The sequence below is a fragment of the Grammomys surdaster genome, unplaced genomic scaffold (genome assembly GCF_004785775.1).
Source record: "Grammomys surdaster isolate TR1022 unplaced genomic scaffold, NIH_TR_1.0 129, whole genome shotgun sequence".
Lineage (NCBI taxonomy): Eukaryota > Metazoa > Chordata > Mammalia > Rodentia > Muridae > Grammomys > Grammomys surdaster.
In genome coordinates, this window is record NW_021604587.1 from 3,953,924 (window position 1) to 3,962,998 (window position 9,075).

Sequence of the window (9,075 nt, forward strand, 5' to 3'; positions counted from 1 at the left end):
GCTTGAATATTTTCCTTTCTCCCTCTAATTGGGCAGTTTATCACAACTGCATTTTATTGTTGTCCTTATTTTGTTTCTATTATCTTTCTAAAGAATTGGAAAATACTCAGTCACCAACAGAGCCTTGAATTCCTGAATCATACCAGCTAGATAAATCTTGCCCAGCAAAGGTTAGCTTTAGAGCCTTGCCTGACAGATAGTCATAGCGGGAATGTGTTGAGGCAATTATTTAAAACGGCCTCTGGTTAAGCCGACTATCTAAGCTGTGGAGGCTCTGCCTAGCTCAGCCGCCATGTTCTGTGGCCAGAGGCCATGTGTGCACAACAGCTAGAACTGGCCCACCAGAAACACTGGCCCTGCCATGAGACATCAGCATGAGAGATGGCTCTGCCAATCTTCCACGCTGTCTCCGCAAGGCTGGCCGTTGCCCAGACCATTCCGCCATCCATGTGGGCCCAGTAAGAGAATGAGACTCTAATTCTTATAGATCAATCAAAGGCTTTATACGTTTGGTAATGATTAATAATAAGATGCCCATACAAAGAGAGCCATATCCCAATTAGCTAACCTAATAGTAACTTGTTCCCCACCACTGCTCTCCATACCTGTGTGGTTCTCCATCCTCCTACATCTCTGCTCTCTCCACCTCCTCCTCTTCCTTTTCCTCTTCCTCTCCTAACTCCCCCCACCTTAGCTCCTCCTATAGGAAGGGACTGGAGAATCTGCTCTATGCTGACCAGAAGAGTCTGTGGCTCACCATGCTTTTGTTGATCTTCTCTATGTTCCATTCTGTACTGGAATTTAGTAGTTGCTAGATGATGCTTTTGATCATATGAAAGGGCTAAAGCTTCTTTTTAAAAGAGAGAAATATGAAAGTGGCCCTTAAAAGGCATAAAAGGTCCCAGACAGGTCCCATGCATGGAGAAAGTACTTATGGATTTCGAAAGCAACCAGTAATGGGAAGGGAGCTTCGATTCCAGTGCCATCGAGCCGGAAGTGCTATTCTGTTTTCCTCCAGTGCTTGTTGACCTAAACGCAATCTGTCTAAAGTCTGAACTCAGAAAATGTCATGTGTTTTAGTTACTCTTCTGTTTCTGGGATAAAATACCAAGACCAGAAGCAACTTAAAGAAGAACGAGTTTATTTTGGCTTATGGTTCCAGAGGTATACAGAGAATCCGACATGGTAGGAAAGGCATAGTGTGGTGGCAGGAACAGGAAGCTGAAAGATCACATCTCAGTTGTAAGCAGGAAGCAGAGATGAATAGGTGAGAACTGAAAGTAGGAAGCAGACAGAGTAGGAAATACAGTGGAGCTACATACCCTCAAAACCCATCGCCAGTTGTGTGCTTCCTCCAGCAAGTCTCCACCCCGTAAAGGTTCCAAAACCTCCACAAATTAGCATCAGCAACTGGGGACCAAGTGTTCAAATAAATACATGAGCCTATGGGGGCCATTTCTAATTCAACCCAATAGACCGTAGCTCACTCTAGGAGAAGCTCTCTAGTGTGACTTGTAGGGGAAAACAAAAAACAAAAAACCAAACAACAACAACAAAACATGGACTCTGCTATCAACATCAAAACAGTCCGATGCCACTGGTGTCACCAGTTAAACACAGAGACCCTGTAGGAGCAGGAAACTCCAAGTCAGAAAACGTCCTTGCCAGTTTTAAGAGCGCTGATCCCAAGATTGGGCAATGAATCGTACTTTCTCTTTTCTTTTCCCCCTCTCTTCTCTCCCTCCCTCCTTCCCATCTGCTTGACCGTAGATACAGGTACTTTTAGGAGGAGGAAGTGGCAGGGCAAAATAAACACAGCATTTTAGGAGGTAGAATTAAAAAAGTATTCTCCTGGGGAATCAGAAAACACTTAGGAGGTCACAGACAAGGTAGAGTTCAGAAGAGCAACCACATTAGGTAGCTTTGACTCTTGGGCTCAGCTGCAAGCTGCCAGGCATAGGTTGACCATACTAACACACCACAGACTTGTAGGACTCAACTATGGGATGGACTGCTAATCAGATGCCTAGTGGATGGAGAGCTACACATGGGACAGAAATAAATAGCACTTCAAATTTCTTAAAATACAATAGATATTGAGACCTAGAGACTTGTCTGTTAGCCTCAGAAGATTGATTTTTAGTCTAATCAAAATTAAACATTATGTGCAAAATAAAACTAAATTCAAAAGACCTGGATTTAAAACTTGGAATGCTGAAACTGCTGGAGGAAACATGGAAATACAATGAAGTTCTAGGTTTAGGTGATTTGACAATTCTGGTAGCACAGGAAACAGCCTCAGGAATCAGCAAATGGGACTCTATAATGTTAAGCAGTTTCTACACTGCAAAGCAAAGTGTGGGCAGAGAAACAATAGCTGTTGGGATAAAAGAAAACCTCAGGCAGGGATGGACATCTGTAACACTTAAAGAACTACAAAAATCAAACACAAAAAACCCAAAACTGCCAATCAATAAGTGGGCTAAGGAACAGAGGGTTCTCAAAAGAAGAAATGTATATGGCCAATAAATATTCTTTTAAGTGATCAGCATCCTTCACCATCACAGAAATGAACATTGAAACTACTTGAAGATTTTATCTCACTCAAGGAAAAATGACTACAATCAAGAAAACAAGTGATGGAGGTGGGAAAAGATCTGGAGGGATTGGGGAGAGCAATCAGTGTGGCCAAAATATAGTGTGAGAAATTATTAAAGAACAAATAAAACATTATTTTTAAGTACTAAATGGTAAAAACAAAAGAAATGTCAAAAATGCTGGCAAGGATATGGGGGTGGGGCAACCCTTATTTACTGTAAACTACTTCAGCAATTATGGAAATAAGTATTGAGTTTCCTAAGAAAATTAAAAGGCAGAGCTACCGTATGACCCAGCTATAGCACTGTTGAGCATACACCCAAAGGATTCTGTGTCTTATCATAGAGATACTCATATACCCATGTTTGTTGCTGAATTATTCATCAACAGTTCTGAATAATAAAAAACAGGGAACACATATGCAATGGAGTTTTAATCAGTTGTACAGAAAACTGAAATTATGAGTTTTATAGGAAAATGAATGGATCTAAAAAGTATTATATTGAGATGACCAAAATTTGTACATTCTTAAATAATGGGGTATGAGTGTGGAAATCGGGTATGAAATTGGAGAGGAGGCCATAGTGAACAGTTGGTGCTTTTAAGAAAGGGTGAGGACAAAGGCCACATAGGATGTAAGAAGAGAGAAGAAAATATGAGGTGGAAGGCAGATGGGTGAGAGAAGCAAGAACAAAATTCATTTGAAAAAAAAATGTCGACTTCCAGTCTGGGCCCGAGCATAGAGCAGGTCCCAGCCAGCAGCTCTGTACCCAACCTCAGAAAACCGAGAGAAAGAGGGTCTCCCAGGAGCTTTAATTCAGGCAGCATCCCAGGTAAGGAAAAAGCAACACTTGCCCCAAACAGGGAGCAACCAGGACCCACTGGGATCCAGGAATTCACTCCTGGCAGCCCTGGCTCCATCCAGTCTGGCCCGATCGCGGGAGTCAGCTCTGCACCCAATCTCACAGAACCCAGAGGAAGCGGGGCTCTCAGGAGCTCTAACCCAAGCAGTATCTTAGGCTAGGAAGTGGCAATACTTCCCCCAAACAAGGAGCAACCGGGACCCACTGGGACCCAGGAATTCACTCCTGACCCGGAGCACGGGCCCCTTCCAGTTTCCACCTGAGCACAGAGCACATCTTGGGCCTCAGCTCTAACTCCAGCAGCAAAACCCATCTTAAACAGTTCTGACACAACCTAGATAATAGGAAAGATAGGCTCCAGTCAGAGATAGCACAGATAGCACAAAGGAGATCCAGATGGCGAAAGGCAAGCGCAAGAACACAAACACCAGCAACCCAAGGTACTTGCCATCATCAGAACCTAGTTCTCCCACACTAGAAAGTCCTGAACTCCCCATATCACCAGAAAGCAAAAACCAGATCTAAAATCACTTCTAATGATGATGATAGAGGACTTTAAGAAGGACATAAATAACACTATCAAAAAACTTGAGGAGAACACAGATAAAAAGGATGAAGTCCTTAAAGAAACTCAAAAATCCTTTAAAGAATTACAAGAGAACACAAACAGATGAAGGAATTGAACAAAACCATCCAGGACATAAAAATGGAAATAGAAACAATAAAGAAATCACAAAGGGCGACTACCCTGGAGATAGAAAACCTAAGAAAGAAATCAGGAGTCATAGACACAAGCATCACCAACAGAATACAAGAGATAGAAGAAAGAATCCCAGGTGCAGAAAATACCTTAGAATATATTGACACAACTGTCAAAGAAAACACAAAATGCAAAAAGTTCTTAACACAAAACATCCAGGAAATCCAGGATGCAATGAGAAGACCAAACCTAAGGATAATAGGTATAGAAGAGAGTGAAGATTCTCAAATTAAAGGGCCAATAAATATCTTCAACAAAATTATAGAAGAAAACTTTCCTAACCTAAGAAATGAGATGCCCATAATCACACAGGAAGCCTACAGAATGCCAAACAGACTAGATCAAAAAAGAAATACCTCCTGTCACATAATAATTAAGACACAAAACGCACAAAACAAAGAAAGAATTTTAAAAGGAGTAAGGGAAAAAGGCCAAGTAACATATAAAGGCAAGCATATCAGAATTATACATGACTTCTCACCAGATACTATAAAAGCCAGGAGATCCTGGACAAATATCATACAGACCCTAAGAGAACATAAATGCCACCCCAGGCTACTATACCCAGCAAAACTCTCAATTACCATAGATGGAGAAACCAAGATATTCCACAACAAAACCAAATTTACACAGTATCTTCCCACAAATCCAGCACTACAAAGGATAATAGAAGGAAAGCCCCAATACAAGGAGGGCAATCATACCCTAGAAAGAGCAAGAAAATAATCCTTTTCCATCAAACCCAAAAGAAGATAACCACACAAACGATGTCTCCACTATTAGCAAAAATGACAGGAAGCAACAACACCCTCTCCTTAATATCTTTTAACATCAATGGACTCAATTCCCCAATAAAAAGGCATAGGCTAACGGACTGGATATGCAAACAGGACCCAGCTTTTTGCTGCTTACAGGAAACCCACCTCAGCGACAAAGACAGATACTACCTTAGAGTAAAAGGTTGGAAAACAATTTTTCAAGCAAATGGCCCTAAGAAACAAGCGAGAGTAGCCATTCTAATATCGAATAAAATCGACTTTCAACTTAAAGCTATCAAAAAGGATAAGGAAGGACATTTCATACTTGTCAAAGGAAAAGTCAACAAACATGAACTCTCAATTCTGAATATCTATGCGCCAAATACAAGAGCACCCACTTTCATAAAAGAAACCTTACTAAAGCTCAAAGCACACATTGCACCTCATACAATAATAGTGGGAGACCTCAACACCCCACTCTCAGCAATGGATAGATCATGGAAACAGAAACTAAATAGAGATACAGTGAAACTAACAGAAGTTATGAACCAAATGGACTTAACAGATATCTATAGAACATATCACCCTAAACTAAAAGAATATACCTTTTTCTCAGCACCTCATGGTACCTTCTCCAAAATAGACCATATAATTTAGCACATGACAGGCCTCAACAGATACAAAATATTGAAATAATCCCCCTGCATCCTATCAGATCACCATGGTCTAAGGCTGGTCTTCAAAAATGACAAAGACAATGGAAAGCCCACATTCACATGGAAACTGAACTACACCCTACTCCTTGATAATCTGGTAAGGGAAGAAATAAAGAAAGAAATTAAAAACTTTCTAGAATTTAATGAAAATGATGACACATCATACAAAAACCTATGAGATACAATGAAAGCAGTGCTAAGAGGAAAATTCATAGCTCTAAGTGCCTACAAAAAGAAACTGGAGGGAGCATACACTAGCAGCTTGACAACGCACCTGAAAGACCTAGAACAAAAAGAAGCTAATACACCCAAGAGGAGTAGACGGCAGGAAATAATCAAACTCAGGGCTGAAATCAACCAAATAGAAACAAAAAGAACTATCCAAAGAATCAATAAAACCAGGAGTTGGTTCTTTGAGAAAATCAACAGGATAGATAAACCCTTAGCTAGACTAATCAGAGGGGAGAGAGACAGTATCCAAATTAATAAAATCAGAACTGAAAAGGGTGACATAACAACAAAAACTGAGGAAATTAAAAAAAATCATCAGATCCTACTACAAAAGCATATACTCAAGAAAATTGGAAAATTTGGATGAAATGGACAATTTTCTAGAAAAATACCAGTTACCAATGTTAAATCAGGATCAGATAAACCATCTAAATGGTCCCATAACCCCAAAAGAAATAGAAGCAGTCATTAAAAGTCTCCCCACAAAGAAAAGTCCGGGACCAGACGGTTTTACTGCAGAATTCTATCAGACCTTCAAGGAAGACCTAATTCCAATTCTCTTCAAACTATTCCACAAAATAGAAACAGAAGGTACACTACCCAATTCATTCTATGAAGCTACAATTATGCTCATACCTAAACCACACGAAGATCCAGCAAAGAAAGAGAACTTCAGACCAATCTCCCTTATGAACATCGATGCAAAATTACTCAATAAAATTCTAGTGAACCGAATACAAGAACACATCAAAACAATTATCCATCACGATCAAGTAGGCTTTATCCCAGGAATGCAGGGTTGGTTCAATATATGGAAATCCATCAATGTAATACACTATATAAACAAACTCAAAGAAAAAACCACATGATCATTTCACTAGATGCTGAGAAAGCATTTGACAAAATTCAACACCCCTTCATGATAAAAGACTTGGAAAGATCAGGAATTCAAGGTCCATACCTAAACATAGTAAAAGCAATATACAGCAAACCAGTAGCCAGCATCAAACTAAATGGAGAGAAACTTGAAGCAATCCCACTAAAACCAGGGACTAGGCAAGGCTGCCCACTCTCCCCCTACTTATTCAATATAGTATTGGAAGTCCTAGCCAGAGTAATTAGGCAACACAAGGAGGTCAAAGGGATACAAATCGGAAAGGAAGAAGTCAAAATCTCACTATTTGCAGATGATATGATAGTATACTTAAGTGACCCCAAAACTTCCACCAGAGAACTCCTAAACCTGATAAACAACTTTAGCAAAGTGGCTGGATATAAAACTAACTAAAGCAAATCAATAGCCTTCCTCTACTCAAAACATAAACTGGCTGAGAAAGAATTTAGGGAAATGACACACTTCACAATAGTCACAGATAATGTAAAAATACCTTGGTGTGAACCTAACCAAACAAGTAAAGACCTGTACGACAAGAACTTCATCCCCCTGAAGAAAGAAATTGAAGAAGATCTCAGAAAACGGAAAGATCTCCCATGCTCATGGATTGGAAGGATTAATATAGTAAAAATGACCATCTTGCCAAAAGCAATGTACAGATTTAATGCAATCCCCATCAAAATTCCCACTCAATTCTTCACAGAGATAGATAGAATCTTAAAATTCATTTGGAATAACAAAAAAACCCAAGATAGTGAAAACTACTCTCAGCAATAAAAGAACTTCTGGGGGAATCACAATCCCTGACTTCAAGCTGTACTACAAAGCAATAGTGATAAAAAAAAAAAAACTGCATGGTATTGGAACAGAGACAAGCGGGAGCATCAATGGAATAGAATAGAAGACCCAGAAATGAACCCACATACCTATGGTCACTTGATCTTTGACAAAGGAGCTAAAATCATCGAGTGGAAAAAAGACAACATTTTCAACAAATGGTGCTGGTCCAACTGGAGGTCAGCATGTAGAAGAATGCAAATTGATCCATACTTATCTCCTTGTACAAAGTTCAATTCAAAGTGGATCAAGGACCTCCACCTAAAACCAGCTACACTGAAACTAATAGAAGAGAAACTGGGGAAAAGCCTGGAACACATGGGCATAGGAGAAAAGTTCCTGAACAGAACACCAATGGCCTGTGCTCTAAGGCCAAGAATTAACAAATGGGACCTCATAAAACTGCAAAGCTTCTGTAAAGCAAAGGACACAGTCAATAGGACAAAACGACAACCAACAAATTGGGAAAAGATCTTCACCAACCCTACATCTGATAAAGGGTAATATCCAAGGTATACAAAGAACTGAAGAAATTAGACTCTAGACAATCAAAGAACCCTTTTATAAAATGGAGCACAGAGCTGAACAAAGAATTCTCAACTGAGGAAGCTTGAATGGTTGAGAAGCACCTAAAGAAGTGCTCAGCATCCCTAGTCATCAGGGAAATGCAAATGAAAACAACACTGAGATTCCACCTCACACAAGTCAGAATGGCTAAGATCAAAAACACAGGTGACAGCAGATGTTGGCAAGGACATGGAGAAAGAGGAACACTCCTCCACTGTTGGTGGGATTGTAAACTGGTACAACCACTATGGAAAGCAGTCTGATGGTATCTCATAAAATTGAATATAGTGTTACCTGACGACCCAGCTATACCACTGCTGGGCATATACCCAAAAGATGTTTCAACATACAACAGGGACACATGTTCCACCATGTTCATAGAAGCCTTATTTATAATAGCCAGAAGTTGGAAAGAACCCAGATGCCCTTCAACAGGAGAATGGATGCAGAAAATGTGGTACATTTATACAATGGAGTACTACTCAGCTATTAAAAACAATGAGTTCATGAAATTCTTAAGCAAATGGATGGAGCTGGAAAATATCATCTTGAGTGAGGTGACCCAATCTCCAAAGAACATACATGGTATGTATTCACTGATAAGTGGATATTAGCCCAAAAGCTCACAATATCTAAGATACAACGTATAGACCACATAAATCTCACAAAGAAGAAGGAAGACGAAAGTGTGTGTGCTTTGGTCCTTTCTAGAAGGAGTATCAAAAGTTTCAACCAGAGCTCCCACAGTCTAAACCGCCAGCCAGAGAGCACTAAGGGAGGGACTCATGTTTCCACCCGTATAGGTAATTGAGGGTGACCTTGTCAGACTTCAGTGGAAGTGGAGGGCCAT